The following is an 18799-nucleotide window of genomic DNA, read 5'->3' on the forward strand; positions in this document are numbered from 1 at the left end:
AATAAATGCTGGAGGTTTCCTGACACACTGACCTTATGCTGTCACACTCTGATTTTCAGGCTCATTATTCACACAGAGTGACCCATAAATCGTCCTCCTCTAATGCAGCTCGCTGGCTTTGTTTTCCACAGAGGAGCTAAAAGTAGCAAACAGCTGTCAGGACTTTTTTTAATCTGCTTTTCCCCACAAATGTTTTCCAGGAATCCAGACCAGGGGCAGATGTAAGACTTTAACTTGATAGTCAGAGTGTCAAAACAGTTTGATTTCTGAGGAAGAAAACACAAACTCACTGACAGATTTACTTCATTCCAGAAGCCTGGGAGCATTATTAGCACTCCTTTATTTTCTCACACTGTTTCATGATGAAAATGAACACGTCAGGGATTAAGTGGCCTGTTTCACTTCCTACAAGTCATTTTTATTTAAGTAGTGATGAGGAAAGCTTGCTCAGTTTTATTGGTTAAATGAAGACACGTGAACTCAGAAGCAGTTAAATCCTCATGGCAACAGCTGCTCTGATTTTAACCGGTTATTATTCAGAACTTTAAAATGGATTTATTCACACTGAGAGCTTCCTGTTTGTTCCTGCAGTAAATGTAGAAGAATCTGTCAGCTCAGTTTGAAAACAAAGAACTTTAAAGGAAGATAAGTGTTGGGCCTTTATTCAGTTTATCTGTCCAATCTACTGTTTGTATTTGTTTTGCTGTCATTTTGTAAAACACATTTATAATCCCTGATGTAAATGTTATATCTGTTATTAATCAAAATGTCTTCATTTTGCACAGAAATTAATATAAATATACCGAGCTACAAGTTGTAATTATAACAACAGCTCGTTTACAGGATTTTCCAATTAGCAATTAAAGTTAAAGTTGCTCCATATCAGTTGAAGTTGTTCTACGAGAGCTAAAGTTGCTCTATATTAGCTAAAGCTGCTTTATATTAGCTAAAGTTGCTCTTTATTGGTTAAAGTTGCTCTACATTAAAGTTGCTCTGTATGAGCTAAAGTTGCTCTACATTAAAGTTGCTCTGTATTAGTTAAAGTTGCTCTACATTAAAGTTGCTCTGTATTAGTTAAAGTTGCTCTGTATTAGTTAAAGTTGCTCTACATTAAAGTTGCTCTGTATTAGTTAAAGTTGCTCTGTATTAGTTAAAGTTGCTCTACATTAAAGTTGCTCTGTATTAGTTAAAGTTGCTCTACATTAAAGTTGCTCTACATTAAATTTGCTCTGTATTTGTTAAAGTTGCTCTGTATTAGTTAAAGTTGCTCTACGTTAAAGTTGCTCTGTATTAGTTAAAGTTGCTCTACATTAAAGTTGCTCTATGTATTAGTTACAGTTACTCTCCATTAAAGTTGCTCTGTATTAGTTAAAGTTACTCTCCATTAAAGTTGCTCTGTATTAGTTAAAGTTGCTCTACATTAAAGTTGCTCTACATTAAAGTTGCTCTGTATTAGTTAAAGTTGCTCTAATTAAAGTTGCTCTGTATTAGTTAAAGTTGCTCTGTATTAGTTAAAGTTGCTCTCCATTAAAGTTGCTCTACATTAAAGTTGCTCTGTATTAGTTAAAGTTGCTCTACATTAAAGTTGCTCTGTATTAGTTAAAGTTGCTCTGTATTAGTTAAAGTTGCTCTCCATTAAAGTTGCTCTACATTAAAGTTGCTCTGTATTAGTTAAAGTTGCTCTCCATTAAAGTTGCTCTACATTAAAGTTGCTCTGTATTAGTTAAAGTTGCTCTGTATTAGTTAAAGTTGCTCTCCATTAAAGTTGCTCTCCATTAAAGTTGCTCTGTATTAGTTAAAGTTGCTCTCCATTAAAGTTGCTCTCCATTAAAGTTGCTCTGTATTAGTTAAAGTTGCTCTACATTAAAGTTGCTCTGTATTAGTTAAAGTTGCTCTATGTTAAAGTTGCTCTGTATTAGTTAAAGTTGCTCTACATTAAAGTTGCTCTGTATTAGTTAAAGTTGATCTACATTAAAGTTGCTCTGTATCAGTTAAAGTTGCTCTACATTAAAGTTGCTCTACATTAAAGTTGCTCTGTATTAGTTAAAGTTGCTCTACATTAAAGTTGCTCTGTATTAGTTAAAGTTGCTCTACATTAAAGTTGCTCTGTAATGGTTAAAGTTGCTCTGTATTAAAGTTGTTCTGTATTAAAGTTGCTCTACATTAAAGTTGCTCTGTATTAAAGTTGCTCAACATTAAAGTTGCTCTGTATTAGTTGCAGTTGGTGCATACTGACCTCCATTCTACCGTCAGTCTGCAGCTCTTCCTCTAACCTCCTCCTTCTCTGTCCTACAGTCTCTCCAGTTTTCCCTCATTAACAGACTTTCTTCCCAGCAGCAGATTTTTCCTCTTTGGGAACGTCACTGGAAATGTTGACACAGCAGCCGCTTCTCCAGAAAACACTGAGCAGCCTCAGGTCCAGGATTCCAGTCTGGGTGTCGTCATGACCTCGGCTCGGTGTCGTTCTGCTGGTTCTGCTGGTTCTGCTGGAAACGGAGCAGCACTGAGGTGATTCATGGTTAGAATCTCAGAGCTCTGCTTTTTAAAACCAGGAGATTCTTTCCCTCTGGGCTGCATGTAGGTCACCAGGGAACAGTGAAGAAAGGGAATTATTTTCCAGGCTGGTTCTGCAGATCCTGGGTTTGAACGAGGCTCAGACATGGAGTTTAGCTCAGCGCTGCTTTCTCTGTGTTTAAAGTGCTGAGGCCTACTGCAGGCCTACTGCAGGCCTACTGCAGGCCTACTGCAGGCCTACTGCAGGCCTACTGCAGGCCTACTGCAGGCCTACTGCAGGCCGTCAGATCTTTCACTGAACGCAGTCAGCGGCGTCTCTGTCTGCTGATTAAACATCCTGTTGTTCTCATTTACGGCACCAAAAAATATTGTTTCCTTGTCTGAAAAAAATCCAAAAGCTCAGCAAAAAAATTCCCCAAGTTTATAAAAAATGGCAAAATCTTCAGGAAGAAAATTCCTTAAAAGTTTCCTTTAAAAGTTTTTTTTTTTTTAAATGTCCAAATTTGGCAATAAAAAAAATTCAATTGTAAATATTTTCAAAAAATGAATAAAAATTTTCCGAACAAAATCCTAAAAATATCTAAATTTATTCCATATATGTCAGTAAACCTTCTAATATTTTCTTTAAGAACATTCAGAAAAAAATCAGCCAAAATCCAGAGAATTTTGCTGGATTTTGGTTGATTTTTATCTGAATGTTCTTAAAGAAACGTTTTTTTAACATTTCTTTTTTTCCATCAAAAAATGTTCAAAAATGTTCCAAATTTATAAACATTTGCAAAATCTTCAGGAAAAAAATTCAAAAAATTCCTTAAAAGTTTCCCTTAAAAAGTTTATTGAAAAAAATCCCCAAATTTAGAAAGAAAGATTTTTTAAAAAAAAATGTAAATATTTTAAAAAATTGAATAATAATTTTCCAAAATAAATCCTAAAAATATCTAAAGTGACTACATATATATCAGTAAAACTTGAAATATTTTCTTTAAGAACATTCTGTTGATTTTTTTGTGAATATTCTCAAGAAACATTTTTAACATTTCTTTTTTTCCACCAATAAAATGTTCAAAAATGTTGAAAATGTGGACTTCAGAAGTTTCAATGTGAAAACATATTATTTTTCCACATTTTCAAACTTTAAAGCAGGTCAGTTTGACCCACAGGACGACACCAGGGTTAAACATCAAATCCAGGTTCAGGACGGAGCTTAAAGTCAGAAACCTCTGAAGCAGACCTTATCTACCTGCTCGCTCTGCCTCTGGAGGTGAACTCAGGAAGGACTGTCCTTCATGTCTTCTCTGTACGGCTGTGATGGACGACAGGAGGAAACATCACAGGTTCTCCCTCTGAGCCAACAACACGCCGTCCTTCTGCTTCTCCTCTGGATCTCTGCCCGATTCACGCTGTGAAACGCTTTAATTATCACCTAAACGTGCCAAAAGACGCCTGTAAGACCTTGAGAGTCTGAGCTTTTATTCCTGTGTGTCAGGAATGCAAATTTAACAACATCATTAACACACATCCATCCAGTCTGTTCTCCAGTAAACCCAGTAAAACCAGTAAAACCAGAAAAATAAATTCAGTTCCATCCACATTCATCCTCAGTTTATCATTTCCACATTACAACTTCCAGATCACAGAGTGTCTACAAAGGAACACAACATTTAGTCACCTGGAACTGAAGCAGAGAGGATTTACTGGAGGATCACAACCACAGAAGAAGACAAAAAAGACAGAAAACAACAAAAACAAGACAAAATATTACAAAAATGAGACACAAAATGATAAAAGTTGGAAACAAAATTACAAAAAATTTGACAAAAAAGTTCAAAAGTGACAAAACACTGTACAAATGACAAAAACGAGACCAAAAATAACAAAAGCAGAAGCAAAGCAACAAAAAATGGAGAAACAACAAAAACGAGAAGCAAAACAACGAATAAAGTGAAACACAAAATGACAAAAATCTGACAAAAAACACAGCAAGACAAAAGGAAACACAAAACAACAAAAAAAATGAGACAAAAATCCGACAAAAAACAACAAAAGAACACTGAACAATCCAGTATTTTACTTTCTGATCCAAACAACTTGTCATGGTCTAGAAATGATTTTAAATTTATAGTTTTACTAATTTACAATCTGCAGTTAATGTCTTCTCTGTAATTTTTACACTTTGAGGACCGGATTGGACCCTCTGGAGGACCACTTTTGGTCCACGGGCCTCATGTTGGACCCTCTGGAGGACCGCTTTTGGACCACGGGCCTCATGTTGGACCCTCTGGAGGACCGCTTTTGGTCCACGGGCCTCATGTTGGACCCTCTGGAGGACCGCTTTTGGTCCACGGGCCTCATGTTGGACCCTCTGGAGGACCGCTTTTGGTCCACGGGCCTCATGTTGGACCCTCTGGAGGACCGCTTTTGGACCACGGGCCTCATGTTGGACCCTCTGGAGGACCGCTTTTGGACCACGGGCCTCATGTTGGACCCTCTGGAGGACCGCTTTTGGTCCACTGGCCTCATGTTGGACCCTCTGGAGGACCACTTTTGGACCACGGGCCTCATGTTGGACCCTCTGGAGGACCGCTTTTGGCCCACGAGCCTCATGTTGGACCCTCTGGAGGACCACTTTTGGACCACGGGCCTCATGTTGGACCCTCTGGAGGACCGCTTTTGGACCACGGGCCTCATGTTGGACCCTCTGGAGGACCACTTTTGGACCACGGGCCTCATGTTGGACCCTCTGGAGGACCGCTTTTGGACCACGGGCCTCATGTTGGACCCTCTGGAGGACCGCTTTTGGCCCACGAGCCTCATGTTGGACCCTCTGGAGGACCGCTTTTGGTCCACGGGCCTCATGTTGGACCCTCTGGAGGACCGCTTTTGGACCACGGGCCTCATGTTGGACCCTCTGGAGGACCGCTTTTGGTCCACGGGCCTCATGTTGGACCCTCTGGAGGACCGCTTTTGGTCCACTGGCCTCATGTTGGACCCTCTGGAGGACCGCTTTTGGACCACGGGCCTCATGTTGGACCCTCTGGAGGACCGCTTTTGGACCACGGGCCTCATGTTGGACCCTCTGGAGGACCGCTTTTGGTCCACTGGCCTCATGTTGGACCCTCTGGAGGACCACTTTTGGACCACGGGCCTCATGTTGGACCCTCTGGAGGACCGCTTTTGGACCACGGGCCTCATGTTGGACCCTCTGGAGGACCGCTTTTGGTCCACGGGCCTCATGTTGGACCCTCTGGAGGACCGCTTTTGGACCACGGGCCTCATGTTGGACCCTCTGGAGGACCGCTTTTGGTCCACGGGCCTCATGTTGGACCCTCTGGAGGACCGCTTTTGGTCCACGGGCCTCATGTTGGACCCTCTGGAGGACCGCTTTTGGACCACGGGCCTCATGTCGGACCCTCTGGAGGACCGCTTTTGGTCCACGGGCCTCATGTTGGACCCTCTGGAGGACCGCTTTTGGACCACGGGCCTCATGTTGGACCCTCTGGAGGACCGCTTTTGGACCACGGGCCTCATGTCGGACCCTCTGGAGGACCGCTTTTGGTCCACGGGCCTCATGTCGGACCCTCTGGAGGACCACTTTTGGTCCACGGGCCTCATGTTGGACCCTCTGGAGGACCGCTTTTGGTCCACGGGCCTCATGTTTAACCCACTGGTTTACAGCCTTTATCGCAGCAGGTTACAGATCAGACTGTAAAAACATCTTTTTATTCCTGAACAGGAAATCTGGGGAACTCAGAACTTCCTAAATCCTGCAGTGACTTCAATTAACTGTGAAGAACACAGAAAGCTCCTGCTGGTTGAAGATGGAGTCGTCGTCTGTTGAATGTTCAGGCTGGTGATCGATGTTCACCTGCAGTGCACTGAGCTTCAGCTCATGGATGGAGCTCTGAGACGCTGCTGAGAGGAGCTTTTCTCCAGCGTGGGGAACCTGGTGGAGATGTTTCCTGACCAGGGGTCCATCCACTGATGGCTCACAGAGTAATGAAAGCTGACTGGCTGACATCACGCTGGATGCTGGAGAAGACATAAATAACCGCGTTGTTTCTGCTCAGGCAGTAAAATGTTTAATTTGTTCGTCAAACGGCTCCGATGTGAGCCATCAGAGCAGAGGTGTTCCTCCTCCTGGTGGCTGTAAAACATCTCTGAGGAGCGTTTGTGGCCTCCAGAGATCTCATCTAGTTAGAGAAGAAGACCAGGGAGCTTCAGAGCAGCAGAGGAGAGTCTGAGGATGTGTGTTAGCTCTCCTGTTGTGCTCATTTACAGCCACCAAAACATATAGTTTCCATGTCTGAAAATTTTTTTAATATTCAGCAAAAAAAAGTCCTCAAATTTTTTGAAAATTTGCAAAACCTTCAGGAATAAAATTCCAATAATTCCTTAAAAGTTTTACCTTTAAAAAATATTCATGAAAATTCCCCAAATTTGGCAAGAAAGTTCTTGTAAATATTTCCAAAAAAAGACAAAAAAATCTTACAAAAAAAATCCTTAAAATATCTAAAGTGATTCCATAAATATCAGTAAAATTTTAATACTTTCATTAAGAACATTCACATAAAAATAAACCAAAATCCAGAGAAATTAGCTGGATTTTGTGTGTGTGTTAATATGTGACTGTGTGTTAACATGCATGTGTGTGTTTTCATATGTGTGTGTTAATACTGTATGTGTATGTTAATGTGTGTTCCTGTGTGTGTGTGTGTGTGTGTTTATGAGTGGTGGGGGGTGGAAGTGGGTGGAGTCTCGGCGTTTCCACAGCAACAGCCTCAGTTATGTAACATGATGGGGTGTGATGTAAACACAGCATCCAGCAGAGCCGTGGAGGAAACACCCAGAACCTGAAGCTGTTAAAGCTCAAATAAAAAAACCTCCTTCATGGAAGCAAACTGCACTGAGAGCAGCTCACATTACGGCCTCATCATTCAGGCAGCTCTCACTTAAAACCCTGAAATACAGTTTGTCAGGGAGGCGGTGGGGTGTTTGTGCTCCTGTAACGGTGTTCAGAGGGGAAGCGTCCGGTGTGAGGAGGGTTTAAGGCAGAGCTTATCTCCACAGGACAGCATTCATACAGCGTTTATATACGGGGCGTTCATGGTCAGTTTGCAGCAATAGGAAGCCCACGGAGAAAATAAAAGGGGATAAAAGGACGTCACCCTATAAATACTTGAGCTGCATCAGTCTTTATGCAAACATGTCGCTGTGAGCCAACAGAAATAGGACACTGAGGCATGTCATGATCCTGTCTGTCTGTGGAAGGTCAGATCCATGTTTGATGTGGAGGAAAACCAAACAGAGGAGGAGGAAACCCGAGAACAGCAGCGTCCTCATCAGCATGCACTGCTGCTATTAGCTAAAGTCGCTCTGAATGAGTTAAAGTCGCTCTATATTAAAGTTGCTCTATATTAAAGTTGCTCTATATTAATTAAAGATGTTCTTTAATAGCTAAAGCTGCTCTGTATTAGTTAAAGTTGCTCTGTATTAATTAAAGATGCTCTTTAATAGTTAAAGTTGCTCTACATTAGTTAAAATTGCTCTATATTAATTAAAGATGCTCTTTAATAGTTAAAGTTGCTCTACATTAGTTAAAATTGCTCTATATTAGTTAAAGTTGCTCAATATTAGTTCAAGTTGGTCTTTATTATCGCTAAAGTTGCTCTAAATGAGATAAAGTTGCTCTATATTAAAATTTCTCTAAAATTAGTCAAAGTTGCTCTATATTAGTTAAAGTTGACCTTCAGCACCGTTCTAAAGTTTGGGGGCTCCCAGATAATTTCATGTTTTCCATGAAAACTCCCACTTTTATTCATGTGCTAACAGTGGCGTTATTATTTGTGGCTGTACTGATGGCAGATGTGTCACTGATTATTATTCCTGTTTGTAATATTTCATAACCACAGCTGTCTATAGTCAAACAGCCTTCTGAGTTATCCAGCAATAAATACCAATAACCTGTAGACCAGGGGTGTGTTGGAAGAGGGAAACATCTAAAACATGCAGGACAGTGGCCCTCCAGGAACAGAGTTTGACACCCCTGCTGTAGAGTCTGGCTGCCTGTTCTCTAACCAGAACACCTCATAGCTGTTCCACTCTGAAACCACCCACCTGGAGACCCTCTCTCCTTTTTAGCCCGCCTGCTTAACAAGCTCCACGCTACACATAATGTCGTTACAGAAAATGTGTTCCTGATTTTTATTTTTTTTTCCAAATCTCATACTGTTCTATTAAGGCAGCCAGTGGTTCTACATGCTGCATAAGGTGCCCTTTTTTCCCCTGAGCACCTGCCCCTCAAAATGTCTGTGCACGCCACTGTGTGCTAACATAACTGCACAAGGGTTTTCTAACCATCAATGAGCCTTTCAGCACCATTAGCTAACACAATGTAGCATTAGAACACAGGAGTGATGGTTGCTGGAAATGCTCCTCTGTACCCCTATGGAGATATTCCATTAAAAATCAGCTGTTTACAGATAGAATAGTCATTTACCTCATTAACTGTGTCTACACTGGATTTATCATTCATTTAAGGTGATTTACATTGAAAAAAAATGTTTTTCTTTCCACAATAAGGACACTTCTAAGTGACTCCAGATGTTTAAAGTGCAGTGTCTGTCATTGTTCTGTTTGTCCTCCATGTTATTCTTAGCTTTGCTGCCATGCTGTAGGCCGGCTGAGGAAGTTCCCTTCTTTCAATATGACCACGCTGTGATCGTACCGCTGCACCGTCAAAGGTTTGGGAAAGTCACTGAAACAAACCAAAAAATCCTCAGATTATCAGCCACGATCAGACAGGAAGTGATATCTGACTCCTCAGACCTCCTGAGTGATGCTGGGCTCTGTGGCTGCAAAACCCTTAATGGTCAAATGTTTTCTTTCAGTCGATAATTATTGATGTTTTCTAATTGCCGACATTAAATAAAGACCAAGAGAAAAACAGTTGAACTGAAATTAATCACTCTGACCAGTTTAACGAGGCACAGAGGTAATAATGTAAGCACAATGAAAATAAATGCAGACTCATAAATGAAAATCAGAATCAGTCGAGGCTGAACGTAGCATTAGAGGGCAAACTTAGTATTAGAGGGTAAATGTAGTGTTAGAGGGTAAATGTAGTGTTAGAGGGTAAACGTAGCATTAGAGGGCAAACTTAGTGTTAGAGGGTAAATGTAGTGTTAGAGGGCAAATGTAGTGTTAGAGGGTAAATGTAGTATTAGAGGGTAAATGTAGTGTTAGAGGGTAAATGTAGTATTAGAGGGCAAATGTAGTGTTAGAGGGTAAATGTAGTATTAGAGGGTAAATGTAGTGTTAGAGGGCAAATGTAGTGTTAGAGGGTAAATGTAGTGTTAGAGGGTAAATGTAGTGTTAGAGGGTAAATGTAGTGTTAGAGGGCAAATGTAGTGTTAGAGGGTAAATGTAGTGTTAGAGGGTAAATGTAGTATTAGAGGGCAAATGTAGTGTTAGAGGGTAAATGTAGTATTAGAGGGTAAATGTAGTGTTAGAGGGCAAATGTAGTGTTAGAGGGTAAATGTAGTGTTAGAGGGCAAATGTAGTGTTAGAGGGTAAATGTAGTGTTAGAGGGTAAATGTAGTGTTAGAGGGCAAATGTAGTGTTAGAGGGTAAATGTAGTGTTAGAGGGTAAATGTAGTGTTAGAGGGTAAATGTTGTTTACATTATTCTATTTTATGTAAAACACAAATATCAAGGTGTAAAAATTAACTACTGTTCTCCCAGTACGCTGCAGTTAGAAATCACTGAATGGCTAAAAACAGAACTAGGACATGTGGGTTGAAGCATCACTTTTTAAAGGTAGTCACCTTTAACAAAGAACCAAACATACATAATACTACCATTGGAATGACTACTAATCCTTGTATCCCAGTTTAAAGTAGTGAAAAGCAAAAAACATTTTGACATTACCCATGCCATTTTGAGTAAGAATATCTCAGTAACTACAAATATAACCCTGCTGCTTTTTTGTACATAGAAGACAGATGGAACTGTCTTGTAGAAAAATTTGGGGTCTCTGGTACCTGTCCCACACTGAGATTTTTGCCACCAAAAATAGTCAAAAATCTCGTCCAACTTTGGGAGCTCATATTTTCCAAACTGAGGTACCTAGAAAGCTCCAGTTTGCTAAGTTATCACACAGGTTTGTGTAGAATGGAACCCAGGGGTGTTAGAACACTTCTGTGCAGTATTTCTAGTACTTTTAACCACTTAAAGATGAAAAAAAAAATGCTGGCGAGGCTTTTTATAGTCCAAATTCTGAAAATTTCAGACCCCCACAACTCAGGGGCCGTTTACACGAGGACGCTTGCAGGTAAAAACATCAAAATATTTCAACAAAACACCCTACCGTTTATACGAGGACGGCGTTTTGGGGGCTTAAAAACGCAAAAATTTGAAACCGGCCTCCAGAGTGGAAAAGTAGAAAACGCTCCACTGTTACGTTTCCGTCTAAACAGCAAAACGCAAAACTTTGCTGAGATCTGACCACGTCGCGTACGCGATTACGTCACATACGTGCACCGGTGCTTTGATTTCCTGGCCGGTACAAGAAAATAAACAAAGATGTGTGATTATTTCCATCCTTTGTACCTTCAAGCAACTCTGGCAGCTCTATGTACACTACAGGAGTCGTACCAACAAACGTACAGAATCTGTACAGATTCCATTCTTGAACATTTACCACGGCAGAGATCTGAAAAGGGAGATAGTACGCATGCGCGTAGACATGGTGGAGTTTTATCACAGCGCCACCCAGCTGCCTGGCATGCATATCCAATAGAATTCCACACACTATAGAGTCACCGTATATACGCAGATTTCCTTCAAAACCGCTCGTCTAAACGTGAAATGACAAGACGCCACTTTTGCGTTTTCTGTTAAGATGGTCCTCATATAAGCGTAGCCTCAGAAACTATTTGAGCTACAGGCCTACAATTTTGCATAGAAAGTACTTTTGTGACTGTCTAATGGCATACAAAGTTAGGACTAATTTGAAAATAGTGCAGCAACACCCCCAAGGAATGTCTGGTCATTTCACCTGGAATGACCCTTCCTGTTAACATGTCAGTAATATACTTGAGCTTCACCCATTGACTGTATAAATAAGGCTTCACCGAACTCCCGCATCCTCTGATTTCCGGCGCTCTAGGAGCCTATTCGTTGCGCTGATTGGTTGTATACCTACCCAACTGCTGCAGAGTGATTTGATAGACAACCTTTTAGCCCGCCTCCCTCCCTGTCGAGGGTAACTAGACCCTTGCGTCTTCAGACCTGGTTCTAGTGCGGCTAGGCTACCAAGGATGCTCAGTCGTATCAGTTCCAACGGAAATCATCTTGAAAAAATTCATGGCAGAAATCACAGCAACATAGAATGTGTCCACTTAGTATAGATGTACCCACAAACTAAATGACCTTCCTCTGAGTACAGGCGTGTGTTCTGCATGTGTACGTTATGTACGGAGACCGGATCACGTGACCTAAATATGTAGCAGGAACTGATGGGACTCAGAAACACCCCCACAGTTTAATCAGTTGTTCCTTGGATCATTTCTGATGGATAAGTCCTGATAAGTCCTCAGAGGTGGATTTGTAGTAGGATCACAATCAGCTGATGTAGTGTTCACTGGTTGTCATGGTTACAGTGACACTGTGCCGCTATCTGGCAATGATACAGAAATCTTTAACTAATCCATGGATCCAGACTATAAGCTGCATCACTGCCAGAATCTGATCACTTGGTCCTTGAGTCATTTCTGACCTTCCCTGAAAATTTCATCCGAATCCGTTATTCTGTTTTTGAGTGATGTTGCTGACAGACAGACAGACGGACGGACGGATGGATGGACGCTGATCGCACATAACTCCACTGCATTCCTAGTTTGTGTAATAACATCAAATAGAGACGACCAACTCATGAAGTGTTAGCTTTAGCGTATGCTGGCAACCTGAAGCTGATGAAATCTGCAAAAAGTGACAGTTTTTACCGTGGTTGTCACAAATGTAAACCTCAGTTTATGTTTCTGGGAGGAGTCACAGAGCGACGGGTGGAGCTGTCAAAACTTCCAACAACACTAAATCATGAAGTCCTTAAAATATTCTGTCATGTAGAAAAATACAGATTTTTGACATGGACATTGTTTTATAGCTAGTTTTTTATGTTTAACAAGTAAATTCATGCTTTTTTCAGTGATTTTATTCATCATTATAATTTAACAGAACATAAATCAGCAAATTGTTAAAAAAAATGTTGAAAGAATGAAATGATTTTTTGTTGTTTGTTTGCAGTGTTTAACTCATTACCTTAGTGAAGAAACTTTGACATGTCTGAGTGCTGCTGAGGTGGAAAATATAAACCTGAACTTCTCAGCTACAAACGGCCAGATCACATCGATCCAGCAGTGAAACTTCAATGTTTAATATTTAGAGAGAAGATCCACATCGCCTCTCTCCCTTTACTACAAATCTACAAATTCTGCTGATCCTTAAAGACACAAATGGATCGAGTCCAACTTCCACCAAAAGCTCTGATCTGATGTGAGCTCAGGCCGACTTTGGCCGGCCGAGGGCTCCATTAATAAACGATTGTTCTCCTCTTGGCGTTGCGTTCGCTCAAACCAAACAAGCCGTCTTCTCAGGAAAAATGTGGTTATGTAAAAACACACAGTCTCTCCCCCTCCTCGGCTTCTCCATCCTGCACTGAAACACTAAAAACATCTCAGAGTTCGCGTGGGTGTGCAGAGAAACGACGACAGCTGCCGTTTCAGGCCACGCTAACCGTCTCTGAGAAGAACTAAATGACATTGGTGGAAAATAAATCCTGAGAGAAGCTGCAGCACGGTTCAGATCTGGTGAAAAGACAACAGCTCGCTCATGTTGGTGCAGAAAAAAAAAAAGTTCCACTATTCAAATGTGCCATTTTAAGCAGTTGAAACAGGTGAGTCATAAAGCTGAGCGGAGTCCCTCTCTGCAGCAGGAAGCCTTGAGAAGTGGTGGGCGGCTGTCACACAGTAACTTATTAATGGCTGCAGCAAAGTTTCTCTGGGTGACACCGTGTTTCTGAGGCTCTTTGTGCAGCAGCTGATGCTAAAAATAATCAGGCTGCAGCTCAGATTAGGAATCAGAATCAGGTTTTACTGCCAGGTTGCTTTTTGACTTCATGTCTGAGTGCGAAACAGGAAACAGTGACGGCGTTAGGGGCCAAATAAGAAGCAGTTTTACAAGTTAAACTAGCAGTTAAAGACTAATGAAAGATTCCAGGAAGTAATAGAAATACTTGTAGTGTGCAGGAACATGTAAATGAATCACCTGTAGATGTGCAGCACGGTAGCATCTTATACAGGGATGGACTGATATGAGTTTTGGTCAAACCTAGCCATGTCTTTGAATGGTTGACAGTGGTTGTTTACTAAGCTATCAGTGGAGTTATGTGATGATCGACGTCCGTTAGTCCATCTGTTAAGGCCTCAAATCTTCCACTGAAACCAGAGAACAGTTGATAATGATTGCTGACGTTCTGAATGATCTAAAAATTGTTTTATTAAACAATCGATCTGTTAAATGTCTATCAGAAATCTCCAAATGTCTCGTTTCATCCAAATAAATGCAATTCTGAATGATTTAACACAAAGAAAAGCTGCAAATCTTAAACTAAAACCAGAGGATAGTTCATAATTCTGAGAAAACGTGAAGAATAAACGCCAGAGACCTCCGCAAATTAAATTCAGATAAAAAAGTAATTTTTACATTTTGCTTCACGATCAGCGTCCGTCTGTCTGTCTGTCTGTCAGCAACATCACTCAAAAACAGACCAACAGATTCAGATGAAATTTTCAGTGAAGCTCAGAAATGACTCAAGGACCAAGTGATCAGATTCTGGCAGTGATGCAGCTTATAGTCTGGATCCATGGATTAGTTAAAGATTTCTGTATCATTGCCAGATAGCAGCACGGCGTCACTGTAACCATGACAACCAGTGAACACTACATCAGCTGATTGTGATCCTACTACAAATCCACCTCTGAGGACTTATCAGGACTTATCCATCAGAAATGATCCAAGGAACAGCTGATTAAACTGTGGGGGTGTTTCTGAGTCCCATCAGTTCCTGCTACATAGGTCACGTGATCCGGTATCCGTACATAACGTACACATGCAGAACACACGCCTGTGCTCAGAGGAAGGTGATTTAGTTTGTGGGTACATCTATATTAAATGGACACATTCTATGTTGCTGTGATTTCTGATCATCAATAACTAATAAACTAATGCTGCATTTCTGACATATGGGGGAATGAGCAGCCTTGGAGGAGGACTGATCTCTGAGGGCTTTTCTTGTTTTAAAAATGGGACAATTTGTATTAATGAACATTTACAGATAAATGTGAGAGATTATAGCAGGTTAAAAAATGTTAAAAATACAAATAGCATAAAAATATAACTGAGAAAAGACATAGAAACAAGCAACAACTCGTTGTGTGCACACACAGACAGAAGCTGGGGACCAAACCAAGCTACCAAGCAATAATAAAACAACATTTACACATGATTATATTACAAAAACCCCTTGTTGCTGTTGCACATGATAACACTGCATGTTTCTCTTAGTCACTATTGCACATATCCCTGTCTTCATTACACATAATTACACTACACATAACCCTTTGTTTGGGCTTGTTTCTATCCCAACACCTGGCATCCCTGACCATAAAATGCAAAATAGAAATAAGAGTGATTGAAATAATCAGTTTGTCTCCTGCTGTTCTGTTTTCTTAATCTTTAACGGTTTTCTCATTTTTATTGCACACTAAGGTCCATATTTAAATCATTAATTGCTGTTTTCCATATTCTATTACAGGTTGATCTGTGACTGCTTGTTAACTTAGCTGCTAGCTGTTAGCATAGCGTTGGCCTCTGTGAGAGACCCTAACCTCCTGGCTTGTGTTTGTTGTTCAGTTTGTTTGAGAGATGTTTCTGAGACCACAGAGTGAAACAAATGTGAGCTAAAGTACTTAATTTATCAATAATCAGTCAATAAAAATGCTGATAATGATCATATGTAAACAACCTGAATGTGCAAGATATTAATCCTTTTTATGGGAGAGGAGCAGTGAAATATTCCTGCTATAGAATTATAATATAGTGCTAATTATGTGTATTTTTCATGAATAAATTCTGGCTTTAGTCTGGGAATGACGCCAGGATTCTTCCCCCCGTGTTATTGTCGCTCTGCAGACACGTTTCTTCACACGGCCGGTTGCCGGGTGAAGTCTTTCGATTTATTTACGCATTTATTTGAGAGCTATTTCTGACCGTGGGGCAAAAAATAGCTTGACCTTTTTGGTTCAGTGATGTGTCATAGCTGGACCGGTCCAAATCTCACTCAGCGTGTCCACGGATCCAGGAATACAGCGATGGGATAAAAATAACAACAGCAGAGCAGCCAGGCAACCGCTGCAGAGCTTCTGCTGCAAACCACGACCGAAATGAAATCATAATCAGCCCAGTTCAACACTTTTACAGCCCCGTCTGCAGCTGAGTGGGCTGGAAGAACATGCAGCAATATTGTTTGATGGTATTCTCACAAGCTTATTAAAGGAAACCGAGCAAGAAGAGAAATTTCCCTCCAAGCTGCAGTTTATTGTCACGGAGAGCCTGATCGGTTTGCTGAGATGAAGCTGCTGTGGAAAATATGAGTTAAAGTCGGGGAAACACAAGTGTGAATTCACAAAGGTCATTTGAAACAGAATGAAACACGTATGAATCTGCAGAGGAAGACCTGTGGATTTGTGGTATTTGTGTTGCCTTTATCTGATCAAATACTGAAATGTTTAGACTAATTAGTCAAGATTAGCTGAATGTTTGTTGCATTGGGTGAGTTCTGAACCTCTGAGTGGCACAAATCCACCTCAATAATTTAAATGTAATTTTATTTATGTCAGTGTTGGTTACACTTTTAGTAAGTTTAACAAACATTAAGTCTGCTTTCACCATATCTGCTGCTCTTTTACATTCCTAAATGAGCTGTTCGCTTCATGTTTGATAGCTTAGCTAGCAAAAAGAGCAGGTAAACAAATGCAATCTCATTTTAATTTCATTGCTAACAGCTCATGTAGTGCTGGCAGTGATACTGAAGAAGATATTTAACATTTCTCAGCTTCTAAAACGGCAGATTTTTTTTAGGTCTGGGTTTAAAAAAACAATCTCGAAGCTCCTCACAGTGCTCCAGCTAACTAGCATAACAAGCTCATCGCTAGCTAACCTGGAAAATGTGAGTTAAAGGAAACACAAATGTGAATTCACAAAGGTGATTTAAAACACAACACAACTTACTTGACTCTACAGCTAGACCTGTCGATTTGTGTCATTTTTTATGTAATGAAATCCAAAAATGTTGAGCTGATGTCAGATTTATGCTAATTAGAAAATACTAGCCAAATTTTTTTGCTGTTTAGTGTCAATCCTGAAGATCTGAGTGACAGAAAAACTTCAATTTCTGCAGTCAAAAATGATTTGATATGTTTATTTTAGTCTTAACAAATATTATTAAGTCTGTTTTGGATGTAAATTCTTCACTTTTAGCCTTCGAGACTCTGGATGAGCTGTTAGCTTCTTGTCTGGTACCAAAAACAGCACGTAAACAAATGCAATGTCATTTCTTTGCTAACAGCTCATGTAATGCTGGCAGTGATACTGAAGAAGATATTTAGCATTTCTCAGCCTCCAAAATGGCAGATTTTTTTTAGTTCTGAGTTAAAAACAACAACCTCTACGCTCCTGTGTAAGCTAAATTTCTTTGCTAACAGCTCATGCGATGCTGAAGAAAATATTTTGCACTTCCCAGCTTCAAAAATGACTTTTTTTCATAGTTTTATGTACAAAAAGTCAGCTGTTCACAGTACTTCAGCTAACTAGCATACCTAGCCTCATAGTTAGCCAGCCTGCTAGAATGAAATTATCTGGAAAGTCCATATTTTCTGATGATATTTTCACATGAATTTATTGAGCAAGTCGTTCGTAAAAGACTAAAAACGTGAGGATAAAACTGAAGAGGGAGAACTTGATGGGAATGAAACGTATTTAAAGCTTGTAGTTAGCCTGGTTTGTGGATAAATTAGCTTTTTCACAGATATTAATTACTGCTTTATTCAAATGAGAGTGAAAATAACATGTTTTGATTGGCTGAATGCAAATGAGTTGTAGCTGGACAGGTAACCAATGACAGGACAGATGACCTCATGCTGCTTCTGGTCAAACTGGGATCATGTGATAATGTGATATGTGCAGAAAGCATACGAACATATAAGCATATAGAAGCTTTAAGGCTCCGCCATATCAAAGTCTAGGTTTGAAAGCTGCATGTTGTTTTAGTTCATACACACAAACTTCATCATTTCATTTTCTACAGTTTCAAGTAATAAACACACAGAAAACCTCAGTTTAGGCAAAAACAACCACAAATTTCTGCTCTGGAGTCCCTTAGGAGGTAATCCAGTCATGCCAGTACCATTATTACTACTAATAATAATAATAACAATTGGACACTCATATTTGTCTGAGTATTTGGTGAAACTGTAAAAATAAAGAATACAGATAGGAAAAAATATAATAAGCACTTTTCCCCTATATAGTTTAAGATTGTTCAATTAATATTTTTTAAATTTACTGTTTGTTTACAGATCGTCCCTGATAACAAATTAAATGCCTAAAAATGTAGTAATTTACAGTTAACAAAATAAAAGGTTCAAACTGTACAAAATGTTCACATCAAAAATATATATATTAAAAAATAATTTGTTCTTCTGACCATTTAGTTTTTAAATTATCTATCTATCTATACATGCTACCTTGTCATTCAATAGTTTTTATTTGATTATTTTCTACATCATAGATTAATACTGAAGACATGAAAACTATAAAAGAATAAATGTGGAATTATGTTGTAAACAGAAAGTGTCAATCTTCAGTATTACTCTACAGTGTAGAAAATAATACATAAAAAGCACTGAATAAGAATACTGGTAGTGTGCTGATAAAACACATATTTTGTTATTTCCCTGTTTCTGCAGTTCTACAATGTTCCAGTATTCCATGTTTAAAGTATTTTCTTCCACCATTTGCTGCCAGGTTTTCACCATTTTTTGACCTGTTTTTTTTTTACAGTGCAAGTTTTTTGATGCTTTGTGTTTATTTTTCTTCTCGGTTTTGGTCTCAAGAGAAATAATATTCCATCTATCAGATGTGATTTATTCGCTGTAAATGACTAAATAAA

The sequence above is a fragment of the Acanthochromis polyacanthus genome, chromosome 11 (genome assembly GCF_021347895.1).
Source record: "Acanthochromis polyacanthus isolate Apoly-LR-REF ecotype Palm Island chromosome 11, KAUST_Apoly_ChrSc, whole genome shotgun sequence".
NCBI lineage: Eukaryota > Metazoa > Chordata > Actinopteri > Pomacentridae > Acanthochromis > Acanthochromis polyacanthus.